This window comes from Chelonia mydas, chromosome 13 (genome assembly GCF_015237465.2).
Source record: "Chelonia mydas isolate rCheMyd1 chromosome 13, rCheMyd1.pri.v2, whole genome shotgun sequence".
NCBI classification, from domain to species: domain Eukaryota; kingdom Metazoa; phylum Chordata; order Testudines; family Cheloniidae; genus Chelonia; species Chelonia mydas.
Genome location: NC_051253.2, coordinates 16,558,974 through 16,575,861, shown reverse-complemented (window position 1 = coordinate 16,575,861; position 16,888 = coordinate 16,558,974). Strand labels below are relative to the sequence as shown.

Here is a 16,888-nt window from a genome sequence, read left to right as displayed (position 1 = left end):
GACTGAATTCCGCTCTGATTCAGGGATCGTTGCCACACATTGCTAAGGCTGGCTGTTGGGGGAAGCTTGCACTGCCACTGCCCATCAGGGGAAGATAAGACTTTAAGCTGTATAGCTGCAATCTGACCTCTTTCACAGGCACTAAATTCACCAAAAAATATAATAGAAGAAACCAGAGTGTGGCCTTAAAGATGACAGGAATTTAACAGTATTTCTTCAAAAGAGACTTTTGATGAAGATGAACTTTACCTGGACTTTTAGCCACCTTGGAAAAATAAAGAAGAGCAAGGGTTATGAAAGAAAAATTAGACTTCTGCTTCTCATCCTGTCACTTTAAGCAGATATTGCACTTGTGTTTTAAGACTGGTTTTTATGTGGCCACATGATTGTTTGACTGAAAAAAATATACAGTGCCAACACTGACAGGAAAAATCTCTGGCTTCAGCCATTTTCTGGTCATATGAAAATTATTCTGACTGATGAAATAATAAAGTTCTCCACTGGAAAGCTTATGAGAGTGATATGCCTCAGGCAGAAAAGCAAAATCAAATTGCTATCAAGCCAACATTCATTCATAATACACATCGCCTGTCCCACTCCATCCCCACTGGGAGAAGAATGAAAGGCTGGTCACAAGGCTTTGGGCTTGCAGTGATAGGCCAAAAGGGGATTTAAATGTGGGCACTGGAGAGTGCCAATGAACACCCAAATCATGACACTTTATTTCTTCTGAGGTCCCAGACTGGTCAGTCCTACCTTTCAGTCTGAAATCAAGAGACAGATGTAGCGGTCACACACATTTTGGCAATAGCCAGACGTTATGACACAGTACACTTGCCAGGCAGCTGCAGGGACGCCAAAGCTGACAGAGGGCAGGTTTCAGCTCTGTAGAGATTGGAGCAGGGCATTCTCAATGACGAGAGAACAGGAATGGAACTCTCTCCTGGAGATTAGAGTGAGCCTGGCTAAAGCTTGACTACTTTTACAGCACAGTGCAAAATACCTCTTGGCATCCTTTGATCATGAAAACAGACAAGAGAAGACATTAAGTACTGTGTGAGTATTCTGAGTCATAGAGGCTGAGTTTAGAGTAGTGAAGAGCAAGGTCACTTTATGATCAAGCTGAACGCAAGGTTGTAATTTCTGTATTTGGAGTCTGGACACTACAGTTATGGGGGCATTAGAAATATGATGGGTAGTTCACACTAATGATTAGTGTGATACTTCCACCAACAAACAGATGCCAAATCCTGTTCCCTTTTCCAAAGAGCTGGAAAGGCCTGCCTGCAGTGGAACCACATACAGGGGGCAGGATCTCTATAGCAGCTTCCTGCAGCGAACCATCGCATGTGCTAATGCATACACCCATCCTAATACCTACAGAGAAAGTGAAAGTTATTCCAGGCCTGAGGTTGGAGAAGCCTTTTCCTCTGCAGAAACCCACAGTGCCAGGCCAGCGCTTCAGGCAGAGTACTCAAATTTGCCCATGCAAGGATAAACAAAATAAAAAATACACTGCAGCAAGAAATGTACTTTGTTCACTTACTGTGATGAATGTCATTTAGTTTTGATTGTTAAGGATAGTTCAGAGTACAGTAGAACCTCAGAATTACGATCACCTCGGGCATGGAGGTTGTTCATAACTCTGAACAAAAATGTTATGGTTGTTTGGCGGGAGGGATAGTTCAGTGGTTTGAGCATTGGCCTGTTAAACCCAGGGTTGTGAGTTCAATGCTTGAGGGGGCCATTTGGGGCAAAAATTGGGGATTGGTCCTGCTTCAAGCAAAGGGGTTGGACTAGATGACCTCCTGAGGTCCCTTCCAACCCTAACCTTCTATGATTCTTTCAAAAGTTTACAACTGAACATTGACTTCATACAGCTCAAACTTTACTATGCAGAAGAAAAAAACCTTTTAACCATCTTAATTAAAACAAGTGCAGAAACAGTTGCCTTACCTTATTTTTTTTTTAATTTTTCGCTTTTTTTTAGTAGTACTGTACTGTATTTGCTTTGGGCGGGGGGGGGGGGGGGGCAGCAGTCTCTGTTGCTGCCTGATTGTGTACTTCCGGTTCCAAATTAGGTGTGTGGTTGACTGGTCAGTTCGTAACTCTGGTGTTCATAACTCTGAGGTTCTACTGTATCTTAGGGTATGTCTACACTACGGAATAAGGTCGAATTTATAGAAGTCGGTTTTTTAGAAATCGGTTTTATATATTCGAGTGTGTGTGTCCCCACAGAAGTGCATTAAGTGCATTAACTCGGCGGAGTGCTTCCACAGTACCGAGGCTAGAGTCGACTTCCGGAGCGTTGCACTGTGGGTAGCTATCCCACAGTTCCCGCAGTCTCCGCTGCCCATTGGAATTCTGGGTTGAGATCCCAATGCCTGATGGGGCTGAAACATTGTCGCGGGTGGTTCTGGGTACATATCGTCAGTCCCCCCTTCCCTCCCTCCCTCCGTGAAAGCAAGGGCAGACAATCGTTTCGCGCCTTTTTTCCTGAGTTACCTGTGCGGACGCCATACCACCGCAAGCATGGAGCCCGCTCAGGTAACCGTCACCGTATGTCTCCTGGGTGCTGGCAGACGCGGTTCTGCATTGCTACACAGTAGCAGCAACCCCTTGCCTTCTGGCAGCAGACAGTACAATACGACTGGTAGCCGTCCTCGTCATGTCCGAGGTGCTCCTGGCCACGTCGGCTGGGAGCGCCTGGGCAGACATGGGCTCAGGGACTAAATTTTTGGTGACTTGACCAGGTCATTCTCTTAAGTCCGGCAGTCAGTCCTATTGAACCATCTTATGGTGAGCAGGTAGGCAATATGTCCTTCTGCACCGTCTGCTGCCAGCCAAAGATGTAAAAGATAGATGGAGTGGATCAAAACAAGAAATAGACCAGATTTGTTTTGTACTCATTTGCCTCCTCTCCTGTCTAGGGGACTCATTCCTCTAGGTCACACTGCAGTCACTCACAGAGAAGGTGCAGCGAGCTAAATCTAGCCATGTATCAATCAGAGGCCACGCTAACCTCCTTGTTCCAATAAGAACAATAACTTAGGTGCACCATTTCTTATTGGAACCCTCCGTGAAGTCAACCCTCTAAGCCGTGTCCTCAGTCGCCCCTCCCTGCGTCAGAGCAACGGCAAACAATCGTGCATCTGAGTTGAGAGTGCTGTCCAGAGCAGTCACAATGGAGCACTCTGATTGGGCTAAAACATTGTCGCGGGTGGTTCTGGGTACATATTGTCCGGCCCCCGTTCCCTCCCTCCGTGAAGGCAAGGGCAGACAATCGTTTCGCGCCTTTTTTCCTGAGTTACTTGTGCGGACGCCATACCACCGCAAGCATGGAGCCCGCTCAGGTAACCGTCACCGTATGTCTCCTGGGTGCTGGAAGACGCGGTATGGCATTGCTACACAGTAGCAGCAACCCATTGCCTTCTGGCAGCAGACGGTGCAGTATGACTGTTACCCGTCCTCGTCGTGTCCGAGGTGCTCCTGGCCACGTCGGCTGGGAGCGCCTGGGCAGACATGGGCGCAGGGACTAAATTTTTGGTGACTTGACCAGGTCATTCTCTTTAGTCCTGCAGTCAGTCCTATTGAACCGTCTTATGGTGATCAGGCAGGCAATACGGATTGCTAGCAGTCGTATTGTACCGTCTTCTGCCGGGCAGGCAAGAGATGACGATGGCTAGCAGTCGTATTGTACCATCTTCTGCCGGGCAGGCAGGAGATGAGGATGGCTAGCAGTCATATTGCACCATCTTCTGCCAGGCAGGCAAGAGATGAGGATGGCTAGCAGTCGTACTGTACCATCTTCTGCCGAGCAGCCATGAGATGTGGATGGCATGCAGTCCTTCTGCACCGTCTGCTGCCAGCCAAAGATGTAAAAGATAGATGGAGTGGATCAAAACAAGAAATAGACCAGATTTGTTTTGTACTCATTTGCCTCTTCCCCTGTCTAGGGAACTCATTCCTCTAGGTCACACTGCAGTCACTCACAGAGAAGGTGCAGCGAGCTAAATCTAGCCACGTATCAATCAGAGGCCAGGCTAACCTCCTTGTTCCAATAAGAACAGTAACTTAGGTGCACCATTTCTTATTGGAACCCTCCATGAACTCCTGCCTGAACTACTCCTTGATTTAAAGCCACCCCCTTTGTGGATTTTAGCTCCCTGAAGCCAACCCTGTAAGCCGTGTCGTCAGTCGCCCCTCCCTCCGTCAGAGCAACGGCAGACAATCATTCCGCGCCTTTTTTCTGTGCGGACGCCATACCAAGGCAAGCATGGAGTCCGCTCAGCTCACTTTGGCAATTAGGAGCACATTAAACACCACACGCATTATCCAGCAGTATATGCGGCACCAGAACCTGGCAAAGCGCTACCGGGCGAGGAGGCGACGTCAGCGCGGTCACGTGAGTGATCAGGACATGGACACAGATTTCTCTGAAAGCATGGGCTCTGCCAATGCATGCATCATGGTGCTAATGGGGCAGGTTCATGCTGTGGAACGCCGATTCTGGGCTCGGGAAACAAGCACAGACTGGTGGGACCGCATAGTGTTGCGGGTCTGGGACGATTCCCAGTGGCTGCGAAACTTTCGCATGCGTAAGGGCACTTTCATGGAACTCTGTGACTTGCTTTCCCCTGCCCTGAAGCGCATGAATACCAAGATGAGAGCAGCCCTCACAGTTGAGAAGCGAGTGGCGATAGCCCTGTGGAAGCTTGCAACGCCAGACAGCTACCGGTCAGTTGGGAATCAATTTGGAGTGGGCAAATCTACTGTTGGGGCTGCTGTGATGCAAGTAGCCCACGCAATCAAAGATCTACTGATATCAAGGGTAGTGACCCTGGGAAATGTGCAGGTCATAGTGGATGGCTTTGCTGCAATGGGATTCCCTAACTGTGGTGGGGCCATAGACGGAACCCATATCCCTATCTTGGCACCGGAGCACCAAGCCGGCGAGTACATAAACCGCAAGGGGTACTTTTCAATAGTGCTGCAAGCTCTGGTGGATCACAAGGGACGTTTCACCAACATCAACGTGGGATGGCCGGGAAAGGTACATGACGCTCGCATCTTCAGGAACTCTGGTCTGTTTCAAAAGCTGCAAGAAGGGACTTTATTCCCAGACCAGAAAATAACTGTTGGGGATGTTGAAATGCCTATATGTATCCTTGGGGACCCAGCCTACCCCTTAATGCCATGGCTCATGAAGCCATACACAGGCAGCCTGGACAGTAGTCAGGAGCTGTTCAGCTACAGGCTGAGCAAGTGCAGAATGGTGGTAGAATGTGCATTTGGACGTTTAAAGGCGCGCTGGCGCAGTTTACTGACTCGCTTAGACCTCAGCGAAACCAATATTCCCACTGTTATTACTGCTTGCTGTGTGCTCCACAATATCTGTGAGAGTAAGCGGGAGACGTTTATGGCGGGGTGGGAGGTTGAGGCAAATCGCCTGGCTGCTGGTTACGCGCAGCCAGACACCAGGGCGGTTAGAAGAGCACAGGAGGGCGCAGTACGCATCAGAGAGGCTTTGAAAACCAGTTTCGTGACTGGCCAGGCTACGGTGTGAAAGTTCTGTTTGTTTCTCCTTGATGAAACCCCCCGCCCCTTGGTTCACTCTACTTCCCTGTAAGCTAACCACCCTCCCCTCCTCCCTTCGATCACCGCTTGCAGAGGCAATAAAGTCATTGTTGCTTCACATTCATGCATTCTTCATTCATTCATCACACAAACAGGGGGATGACTACCAAGGTAGCCCAGGAGGGGTGGTGGAGGAGGGAAGGAAAATGCCACACTGCACTTTAAAAGTTTACAACTTTAAAATTTATTGAATGACAGCCTTCTTTTTTTTGGGCAATCCTCTGTGGTGGAGTGGCTGGTTAGCCGGAGGCCCCCCCACCGCGTTCTTGGGCGTCTGGGTGTGGAGGCTATGGAACTTGGGGAGGAGGGCGGTTGGTTACACAGGGGCTGTAGTGGCAGTCTGTTCTCCAGCTGCCTTTGCTGCAGCTCAGCCATACACTGGAGCATACTGGTTTGGTCCTCCAGCAGCCTCAGCATTGAATCCTGCCTCCTCTCATCACGCTGCCGCCACATTCGAGCTTCAGCCCTCTCTTCAGCCCGCCACTTACTCTCTGCAGGAAAGCACAAAATGACCGGGAGGAGAGGTGGCGGGCTGAAGTCTGACATTATTTGCCTCCACGCATTCGTCTGTGCTCTGTCAGTGTGGGAGGACAGCATCAGCTCGGAGAACATTTCATCTCGAGTGCATTTTTTTTTCTTTCTAATCTTCACTAGCCTCTGGGAAGGAGAAGATCCTGTGATCATTGAAACACATGCAGCTGGTGGAGAAAAAAAAAGGGACAGCGGTATTTAAAAAGACACATTTTATAAAACACTGGCTACACTCTTTCAGGGTAAACCTTGCTGTTAACATTACATACATAGCACATGTGCTTTCGTTACAAGGTCGCATTTTGCCTCCCCCCACCGCATGGCTACCCCCTCCCCCCTCCCTGTGGCTAACAGCGGGGAACATTTCTGTTCAGCCGCAGGCAAACAGCCCAGCAGGAATGGGCTCCTCTGAGTGTCCCCTGAAGAAAAGCACCCTATTTCAGCCAGGTGACCATGGATTATATCTCACTCTCCTGAGGATAACACAGAGAGATAAAGAACGGATGTTGCTTGAACGCCAGCAAACATACACTGCAATGCTTTGTTGTACAATGATTCCCGAGTACGTGTTACTGGCCTGGAGTGGTAAAGTGTCCTACCATGAAGGACGCAATAAGTCTGCCCTCCCCAGAAACCTTTTGCAAAGGCTTTGGGAGTATATCCAGGAGAGCCGCGAATGCCAGGGCAAAGTAATCCTTTCACATGCTTGCTTTTACACCATGTATAGTATTTTAAAAGGTACACTCACCGGAGGTCCCTTCTCCGCCTGCTGGGTCCAGGAGGCAGCCTTGGGTGGGTTCGGGGGGTACTGGCTCCAGGTCCAGGGTGAGAAACAGTTCCTGGCTGTCGGGAAAACCGGTTTCTCCGCTTGCTTGCTGTGAGCTATCTACAACCTCCTCCTCCTCATCATCTTCTTCGTCCCCAAAACCTGCTTCCGTATTGCCTCCATCTCCATTGAAGGAGTCAAACAACACGGCTGGGGTAGTGGTGGCTGAACCCCCTAAAATGGCATGCAGCTCATCATAGAAGCGGCATGTTTGGGGCTCTGACCCGGAGCGGCCGTTCGCCTCTCTGGTTTTCTGGTAGGCTTGCCTCAGCTCCTTCAGTTTCACGCGGCACTGCTTCGGGTCCCTGTTATGGCCTCTGTCCTTCATGCCCTGGGAGATTTTGACAAAGGTTTTGGCATTTCGAAAACTGGAACGGAGTTCTGATAGCACGGATTCCTCTCCCCATACAGCGATCAGATCCCGTACCTCCCGTTCGGTCCATGCTGGAGCTCTTTTGCGATTCTGAGACTCCATCATGGTCACCTCTGCTGATGAGCTCTGCATGGTCACCTGCAGCTTGCCACGCTGGCCAAACAGGAAATGAGATTCAAAAGTTCGCGGTTCTTTTCCTGTCTACCTGGCCAGTGCATCTGAGTTGAGAGTGCTGTCCAGAGCGGTCAAAATGGAGCACTCTGGGATAGCTCCCGGAGGCCAATACCGTCGAATTGTGTCCACAGTACCCCAAATTCGACCCGGCAAGGCCGATTTAAGCGCTAATCCACTTGTCAGGGGTGGAGTAAGGAAATCGATTTTAAGAGCCCTTTAAGTCGAAATAAATGGCTTCATCGTGTGGACAGGTACGGGTTTACATCGATTTAACGCTGCTAAATTCGACCTAAAGTCCTAGTGTAGACCAGGGCTTAGGGCCTTAGCCTGCAATTCTATGGCTGCAAAACTGTCCTCCTGCATCTCTCTTTATTAATTATGGTTCTAGCCCTCTGTTGTGCAGGAGCCTTAAACTAATGTAAATTTTAAATCAGTCTTTCTGAGCCTGCAGACAGCCTGAAACAGCTCTAAAATATGTGAACTGTCCTGTCAGTGATAACTCTGAAGCCTAAAGATGACTGTTTAAATGTCAGCACTGTTAAGTATTTCGCTTATGATCATTTTGTCAGAAACATCCAGGTAACGTGGCTACCCACAATCCTAAATTGCCTTCTATGTTTCCTTAAGTACCAAAAGCCCCAAATGTGACATACCTCCCCTTTTCCCCTTGACAACTTAAGGCCTTACACATTGTTAATACAAAATCAGCAGCACATTGAAAACATGGGAACAGCATCAAATAAACTGTATTGAATATCAGCAAGTAACCCTGGGATTACTGTATGCATTATTCAGTGTCACATCCAATGGAATGAGAACCTCCATTTTCATATTTAAACACAGTAGCCATGGAATTTCTAGTTGCTGCACCAGAATGCCACACAATCCAGGGAGCCTAGCTTCAGAATTTAGGTCCAACTTCTTACCAAGCAAACAGGGCCTTGGTCTAAATACTAGCAGACCTCACCACAGAATCACCTATCAACCTCTGCTCCTCCAGCAGGCAGAGCCTGCCTGGGCATGTGTGCAAATGAAAGTCTGAAGATAGTATCACAGTTCAGGGCAAATGCACCTCAATTCCCCCTCCATGGTCACTCGAGGGCACCCACTCTGGGCTTCCAGTTCTTCAGCTGTCACCTCTCTTGGGAGGAGACCTGTGCCGCTCTCCCTCCTGACTTGAGTTTTTCCATGCTGAACAGTTCCCTGCCTAAACTGCAGGTTTCCCACCAAGCTATACGACCTAAACAGGCCTGTGTCTGAGTTTTTGCTTTCTCCTCAGAGGCTATGAGCAACTGAAATTGCCTAGAGTTATAAGTTACCACACTTATGGGATTATCCCGTGCCTTGTAATCAAAATGTCATCTTCTTCGGTGACTCCTGTATTCTTGAATAGGTGGGAAAATAGCTTCAGTGTGAAGTTGCTCTGCCAACTTCTGTGCACTTTTCAGAATGTTTTGAAATCCCTCATCTGACTGGTAAGACTGTAGGTATGACTTTGCTTTGTCCAGTTGTTCCATTGCTCCACATAAATCAAGGTCAACACCTTGGAGTCTCTTGCTTACAACACTTATTTCAAACAGCATGTCATGCCACAACACTAAGCCACACAGAAATTTGAAGTTATGTATGTTTCTGGTGATTCCATTTCCCTCTGCCACTGTTCTCCCACAAACAGTTCCTGTCATAGCATTATCCTCCATAATGGCAACTATGGCATCATCTATCTTCCCGATTTGGTGTTTGATAGGCTTTATCGCCTCTATTCGACTTTGCCATCGTGTGGCACTCAGTGGTTTCAGTGTCAGAGAGGATGTTCCCAGATGTTGCTTCAAAAATTTGCCATCGATGAGTTGATGCAGAGAAAAATACATAGATGCTTTGAATTACATTAAAAAATTCAGCAGACTCACTAGAAGCTGATGCTGCATCACTGACCACCAAGTTCAATGAACGAGAACTGCATGGGACAAAAAAAGCTTGAGGGTTTAACTCTCGGATCAGTGTCTGCACTCCTCTGTTCTTTCCTCTCATGTTGGCACCATTATCATAGCCCTGACCTCTCATGTCAGCTATCGCAATTCCTGTATCTTCCAGGTTTTTAAGAAGCACATTTGTCATAGCAGCTCCTGTAGTATCATCAATGTCAATACATTCTAGAAAATGCTCTGACAGTCACCGTTATGCTCCACAATGACACAGGAGAGGCTGGTCGGCCTTGCAACCATCTCAGTAGAGCGTGAGCTGGCCCAGACTGTGGACCTTCAGGAAGCAGTTCAAATCTTTGCAACCAAGAGGGCACGGAAAGCACCACTTTGATTATTCAAACAGAGAAAAATGCCAGTGTTTACTATGCAGATAAGAAAAGTTACATTTGCTGTTCAGGCGTTTGAAAGTTAAGTGTTACTTAAAATATCTTGTTCAAAAATGTTAAGTTGTTAGTTCTCCTTTATTGGGGTAGGTAGCAGAGCAGTACCATGAGAGGAGTAGAACAAGAAGGCAGCAAAACTGAGACCTTTAAAAGTTTTGGACCAAGTGAGGGGGCATGGAGGGGTCATTTGACCTCCCTGCCTCAGGTGCCAAAATGTTGTGGGCCGGCCCTGCACACAGCCCTTCTAGGCAAGTACGTTTATTCTTAAGGTGAAGGCGTTACAGTGAAAACATATTAAAAACAATGAAGGAATGTACATTCAGGCTAATAAGCTTATCAGGGTCACCCCTCAGTCTTATAGTGCATCAATAAGCCAAATCCTTCCAACCCTCCCCAGGAAGGATTGGGGCCCTCCTTGGGCAGAAAGACTTGGGTGTTTGCAGGATCAGAAAGAAGCCTCTGAGTCAGGTTAATCTCAGGCTATTTATCCAGAAGTCCTCTGTCTGCCTGTTGGGCTCTGGAGACTCCAGTTTGAACCAGTTTACATGAGCCTCTTCAGGTGGTTGGACCTCTCTGGAGTCTACAAGCTGAGTGAATTTGCCTAATCACCTCCCCCTCCCTCTCCCGCACTGTTCTTAGTTCCTGGAGGGCTGTGATCCCCCTCCCCCATGGAATTATATATGAACCCTGTATAAACTTAATACAGTAAGATGTCCCAAAGCTACTGCAGGAAATTGCCACGTCTGTCACAGAGAGGTGTGCAAATTATATTTACCTCCTCAGACTATGTCATTTATATAGCACCTTTCATTCATGGACTTCTGATTGCTTTACAGACATGAAATAAAGCTCAGACCTGCTCTGGGGTAATTCATTCTCTCTCATTTTACAGATCAGGAAACTGAAGCACAGAAATAAAGTGACATACTCAAGACTGTGCTGACAGTCAATGGCAGAGTTGAGCCTAGAACCCAGGCCTACTGACTGACAGCCTAGTGCCCTAACTGCAGAGCCACATGGCCTAAAAAAAGAACTGGGGGGCGGGGGGGAAGGGGAGAGTGTCACAGGGTCTGATCTATGCCCCAGCCCGTCCTCTGGGAATGACCCCTTTAGTGTGTCAGGCCCCAAGGACCCACACAGTTCCACAGGAGTAGGCCCGTACCCTCCAAGACTCTGAGGCTAGGTCTACACTACCACTTATGACAGTATCTCTTAGGTCACTCTGGGGTGTGAATAAACCACCACCTTGAGCAACATAAATTACACCAACCTAAGCGCTGGTGGTGTACAACACTATGTTGGTAGGAGAGTTTCTCCCAATTACGTAGTTACCGCCACTCATTGGGGGTGGATTAAGTCAATGGGAGAGCTCTCTCCTGTCGGCTTAGAGCGGCTACACTAGAGCAGCACAAGTATTCCCTGTCTCTCTCTCTCTGTGGCTCCCTACAGTGAATCCAGCCAAGCCAAATTCCTCTGGGAGGCTTGTACTTTGCCCCTTCAGAGTGCAGTGCTCTCAGTGAGTAGTCACAGTGACACAGGAAGCCTTTTCCAAAACAAGATAACCAATTATGAGTCACCTGGCATTCAGAAACTTAAAGTCCAGAGGTTAACACAGAGAGGCAGAAGTTAAGCTATTGTCCACCCTGGTCAATCCAGTGCCCTGATGGGCCAGCCAAGCTGTGATGGGCTCCACCTCCATTTCTCTCTGTTCCACCCTTTGTCTGCCCTGTCCAGGCACCTGAGATCCTAAAAAAACCAAAACCAAACCAAACACACACACCCTTCTTCCACTTACCTGTCCACCTTGTTTTTCAGCTTCATTCACAAGTCCCACTTGCTGGGGTTTCCTGCTGTTAGGTATTGAATGTGGAGTTGTTGGGGCATCTCTTTCTCTTGCTGGACCCTATGTAGATTTGGGCTGGTTTCAGCCAGCTCGTTAATGATCCTATTCATTCCCCCCTTGCCCCCCCCCCCCCCCCAACAGCAAGGTGATACACACACCTCCTGTCTGCTGTGCCACTCCAGGAGCAATGTTCATGCTTTTGCACCCACTGGTTAGCAATGCCACATGCAGAGGGAAACTGAGGCATGCCTAGGATTCATAAAATTACTGAAAATTCCCACTTCATCATAGGGAGTTTATGGATATGGATATTGTTTTCTATCCCCTGCACAGAACATGGTGCGACTATCTCTGAATGAAACAAAGGTGCTGAATGTGTCCATCACCACGTCCTGCTCAGACTTTCACTTGGTGGATTCAGCACAAGGGGATAGTAATGGTCAGACCTTAGTCTGTAAGAGTAGGTAGGATACTGTGACACTTAACATAGTTATACTTTACAGCAGGCATTGAACAAGAAGGGAAAATTTAATTCCTGATTGCAACTAGTGGAGTTTTACCAGGGCTGCATTTGGTCCAAAAGCTTTTGGGCTCAACTACCAGGATCTGGGTACCTACATCCTCCCTCCCCTTATGAAGCAGGGTTTGTTTTTTAAAAATAGGACACCACCGCATTTATTAGCAACTCTCAGTACTCACTGTAGTACATACAGCAATGCATTTGTCATGCTCTATTTTGCACCATTAAAATTAACCAGGCTCCAAACTGGTTAAATCTTCACATCAAACAAAGACTAAAACACTACAGGCTTGCGGGCTGCAGATGATTTGTGTGTGTGTATGCACATCTCTAAAGCATGCCCATGATTTGTATGTCAAGCAAAAGAGAGTAAGGTCAGAGATTTCAGTGTATTTCAGATATTGGGGGTCAAACAGAGGAAGAAGAGTGAATGGGGAACATTTTAAAACCTGAAAAGTGTCTACATTTTTGCATTGCGTGGCAATGATCTCTGCTAACCTTGTGGAAGGAGACAGAGATGGATTTCAACAAAGTCTTGATGCTGAGAACTGTGGAGTTTAAACTACCAGAGCTAAGGAAGAAGAAAGATGATAGGGATCCTGGAGACTATCTATCTGTGCACAGAGGCAAAACAGAGATCAGGGTGACATTTATCCAAGTCTGCACAAGGTCGTCTACACTACTTAAGACCCTCTACTCTTTGTGAGAAGAGATATGGGCAGAATAGCTGCACCCGCTTGTGTGTTAACTTCTCACTAATTCTAATGTTTCTTCTGCTTAGTATCTGAAATACACTACTCTATTCTGCACACACAAGCTCAAAATCCTCAGTGGAGGAAGGGAACAGAGACAGTGACAGCCCCTGCCTGGTACCCGTAGTTGGTCAATACCATACACCAACCTTGCTCAGGAGCTTCATACAAATTCCTGCTCTGTACTCTTTGGGCTACAGCAAGAGAGGACTTGTGGCAACATCTTGTGGCCCTAAATCATTAATGCAGGTGTCTCAGGCACCAGAGAAGAGAGCCTGGAGAGTTAGCACCTGCTAATAACATACACAAGTACCTAATATGAGCAGAGAGAGCTTTCTGGAAAATCAGATCTCTTTGATTTCAAAGTATTTTTCCAATAGCTTTCCCCCTAAAGTCAATATTTTTCACACTGGAAACAGAATTTCCTACATTGTAAAGCTTCCACTGTATTGTCTTTAACTGTTATCCTGCTCTCATTCCTTAAATTTCTCTCCTTCCCACCATTAATTATTGTCCACACAGTGCAACTAATTCACTGCAGAAACCAAATAAATGTACCTTTTAGAAACTGGCCAGAACTGATATTACTCCCCCAAATCAGAGTGTCACAGTGCTGTATGCCTTCAACATGGAAACTGCTGTGCGCAACTAGTAACTGATACTGGAGTGCCATCTATAGCTACATTACAGCAAAGCAAAGGACATGCATACTCGAGTTGCCTCCATGGGGTTTGATTAAAAAAAATAGGAGAATTTAGTACTGGTGACCGGTGCCACACTGGCACCCCTGGGAAAGGGTTCTCAGTTGAGCACAGTGTAGATGCACAGCAAAGCTGCCCCAACCCTGATCTGATGCTGCCATCTCTAGAAGGGAGAGGGTAGGTCAGTCTCCATGGCTCATTCAGTCCCTGGCTTTTCTGCAAAGACATCTCAAAAGCTAGCTGATTACAGATGCCCATTAAGGCCAGAGGATTCCATCTTGTCCTGGAAGAGGACATGAAAAAGATGCCCCCACAGTGTCCTTCATTTTACATGCTAGAATCAAACACAGGTGCCCACAGCATAAGGAGAAATGGAAGTGGCAGTCTCTGTTTCACATAAAATCTCAATGCAGAGAAGGTAATTGAGCCTCACACACACACACCATGGGCACATGCCCTGGCTGCTAACATGACAGTTTTCCAAGGGGAGGTGGTGGAACTGAGTATTTGGTGAAATTTTACTGTGTTTACACAGTGTTAAGCAGATCTGTTAGGACCATAAAGGGCTAATCCTGCTCTCATGAATACAGCCTGACTAAACAGGCTTTGGACAGGACCTATAGGGTAGATAGGAGCTGAGAGGGACAATGATTCTGTCACAGAGTAAAATAACATTAGCTGTGGCCAGTGAATCCACACAGCCACAGATCTACCGGTCATGCCCTTCCCCCAGGCTGCCATGAACAGAAGCATCAAGCTCTACATACCCCTAGCACAGTCTCTTTGGGGCTGACACCCCACCTCTGCCACCACCACAAAAAATCCACTATTTCTCTTCTACTCCAGGCTTTCTATAGCCCTAAGCATTTAGGCCATAAACTGTAACACTACACTATGTGCCTGGCTCTACCTGATAATAAATCAATATCTTTAAAAAATTCACTGCCCAGACCCTCAGGGGACACAGACACACCTGGTGTGGGCAAGCAATGTTTACTGGGGGGCGGAGATGTCTTTCTCTCCTCTCAATCACAGACTGCCACTGAGAAGTTCTACTGGAATATGCACTGGTAGTCTAATCAGAGTCACAGGGTTATTTAGTATCCATGCCCGCTCACTTTTTGCATCTTTGCTAAGACTCAAAAGAAAATTCATTGTGATGAGAAACTAGGCTGAGACTCACCAAATTCACTTCACAAAGGCATCAGAGGGTAACTTTTCATCACTATTGCCTTCATGCAGATTTGGACCAATGACCTACAGGTGCAAGGTTCTATATATTTCTTGCTCATTCTCCATTTCCCATCTCCTCTTCTTGGAGAATCTTAGAGGCACCCTGTCTTCCAACAGAACAATTTACATGCTAAAGAGTAAAGAGACTGAGATTGTTTAAACATGGAATTAGTCAATGTTTTGGGACTTGTTTTCAAGCCGTGAGGGCTCCTGTACTGACGGTGGATACTGAAGGTTTAGGGCAAGCTACTGCAAAGAGGTCTTATGTGAAGGTGCTTCTTTGATACAGGACGGGGGCATGCAACCACTAAGCCAACGGCTCTTCTGTAACAGCTGGCATTTTAAATCAGACACAGCCCACTATGAAAATATTACACATATATTGATGTGTAAGGTATTAGTATTAGAATATTTTCATCCCTTCAAGAAAGCATGCAATCTTATTAATCTAAAGAGTTGCTTTCTACACTTCACCTATCATTCCTCTTTGATCTAATTCATTACATTTTAAAAGTACTTGTTTTAAACAGAAGTATTACATAACACCTGAGTGAAGGAGTGGTTTTAGTAAGATCATCAACTCCTCACTTCAAATCACATACACATAGAGGTTTATGATAGACAGAGTCTGCATTTCCTTTGGGACCATTCCCTTCTTCAGCAGCTATATGTTGTACTTATCAACATTTGGGAGTTGAACACTTTGTGTTATAGCAACTGGAGAGCCTTCAATATTTGCCTCTCTAAGGCTGGGTGTTGACTGTTTCCCACAAGGCTGTCAGAAAGGGTGTCAATGCTGGTGTCTAATAGTGTTCCTAGTGTATATGCTAAGGACTGATGTGTTATCCAGATCCTCCTTGTGATTTTTAGTAGATTAGCAGTTACTGGACCACGCAAGTTACAAGTACGGAGTGCTTTCTTTCTACAGTGCACAAGGGATGGGTTGAGATATGTCAATCACAGACCATGTGGGAATAGGCCAGGCAGTTTGTGGGAATTCTCTCTCTCCCTCCTCTCCTACAAGGAGGTTCAGCTTGACTCTAACTAGAGTCCTGTAAACAGGCTGTTACTTTTAGATGTACTGCTTGGTAGCAGCTGTTTTGATTATCCGAGTTTTTGGCTTACCTATGCCTCTGGCAACAAACCTCAACTAGGCCACTCCCGGAGCTCATAGTCTAGCCTAATTTGAAAGTAAATAAGAGGGTAGAATTTGTGCATGTACAGTGATGAGATGTGCAACATTGCCTCTAGTTCAGAAAGATATCAGTGTTGTTGAGCTGTTACCAGCAATTTGGTTTACAATAGTGTAGTGTGAAACTCTTAGATAGGATAGTTAAAACAGAGCCTGTTGCACACAAAGCAGTGCAAATAAAATGGGCCCTATTTAGGGAAGGCAAAAGTTTCCTTTCTACCAAAAGGAGTATTTTTTTAAGTTGAGCCCAAGCCTTTCCTTTCCCTCCCCCCAGCATGCTTGGCTCCTGTCCCCAGAAGTCGGCTCCGTCCCGCTCTCTGCCCGGAGCGGCTGCCAGGTAGAGTGGCAGAACGTGCCCAGGAGTGCAGGGAGCCAGCACAGTGGGAGAAGGAGAAAGCCACCTCCCCCCCTCCCACAAAGGTAAAGTGAAGGGAGTGTCCGGTTTTCAAATATTACAAAGTTGGCAACCCTGGCTGAAGATGAAAGTCTTCTCCAGTAAGAGTCTGAACTTGTAAGCCACTTCCAAAGCAGGGAACAGGGCAGGCCCAAACTGGCAACAAGTCGCTGGAACACTCATTATACTAAACATCTCAGGCCTGCTCCTGCACCACTGAGGCTAAGGGGAGTTCTGATATTGTCTTTGATGAGAATGGGATCCACTGAAAACTCACTGCAAGGAAAACTGCTACATTTCTGGAAACAGTTTGGAAAACATTCTGAATTCTCACCGTAAATCAG

General features: G+C 46.9%; 1 long non-coding RNA gene across 1 annotated transcript in view; it reads right to left on the bottom strand.

Annotated features, from left to right (window-relative positions):
- LOC122462751 overlaps positions 1-16,581 on the bottom strand; it is a 34,537-nt gene extending 17,956 nt beyond the window's left edge. The window contains exon 1 of the long non-coding RNA XR_006285498.1: positions 11,487-16,581. This is a non-coding gene — a long non-coding RNA (uncharacterized LOC122462751). The remainder of the gene's footprint in view (positions 1-11,486) is intronic.
- Between the last annotated feature and the right edge of the window lie 307 nt (positions 16,582-16,888).